Source organism: Diaphorina citri, unplaced genomic scaffold, assembly GCF_000475195.1.
Source record: "Diaphorina citri unplaced genomic scaffold, Diaci psyllid genome assembly version 1.1 scaffold3085, whole genome shotgun sequence".
In the NCBI taxonomy this organism is placed as follows: domain Eukaryota; kingdom Metazoa; phylum Arthropoda; class Insecta; order Hemiptera; family Psyllidae; genus Diaphorina; species Diaphorina citri.
The window spans coordinates 36,838-37,907 of record NW_007380497.1 but is presented as its reverse complement, the minus strand read 5'-3'; positions in this window follow the sequence as shown (position 1 = coordinate 37,907).

Sequence of the window (1,070 nt, the reverse complement as noted above, 5' to 3'; positions counted from 1 at the left end):
TTTTTTTTTTTTTTTAAACAGTTGGTTTCACTGAAACGATTTATACGGATTCTTGACAGGCAACACGCCTATCAGAATGAACAGGTAAAAACCTATACAAAAGTATAGCGGTCACATGTAACTGCACAATATCCACTTCAGCTGGGGGCTTGATGAACATAGAGTCTTGATGAATGCCTATCAGAAAATAGGCGGAACAATACATGCAGATTGTAAACATTTTTTTACCGCGAAGTTTTGAAAATTTCAAACCATTTTTGAAAAGTGAAAAAGTTTGGACCATGTCTCGGAAAAATGATGGTAAGTTGAGGTTTTTTACATCAAATAGGAATTTTCTTGTTGGAATTTTTATAGGAAATAGGAATAGGAACACAAAATACCAATGTTATCCCGGACCTAGTACCTAATGGTAAAATACAAAATTTTGTACAGAAAAACAGTTAGAAGAGCTAATGGCCGGGTCCAGAATCTTGGTTAACTCTTGAAGCAATCTGATTGGTTGATTTCAAAATTTTCAGCCAATTAAATTGCTTGATCCAAGAGCATTTATACCGAGTTCAAACTTGGATTGTGGCTCTGGCCATTGCATGAGAAAAACTAATTTTATTCAAATATAACAATCTCAAGATAAACTACAATGAATTGCGATATTTTTCACTGCCCAATCTACTCTCAAGTTATAACAGTATCAAGTTTAGGTATTCAGAAGCCACGTTAATGAAAAACAAAGATTATTTACGTGTTTAACCTAACCTATAATAACACTGGTCACTGCTCATTTGTGACAGATCCTTTTTGCAGCCATTTTCCATTGACGTGACTTCTGAACAAGTACCCAATCTTTTTTTCCTTCTGTAATGTTAACAACACTGTGTTGTGGTTTGTGGTGGGAAATTTTAAAAATATTAAAAATAATGTGACTTTTGTCAATTCTCAACTTTTTACTTTTTTTAATTAGAAATAAAATAAAAGAGATTAAATTCTGACTTTTATGCGTTCTAATTCTAATGAAGTGTTGAGGAACTTTATAGTCCGAATCTAACGTGAATCTAGTATGTACGTATCATGAA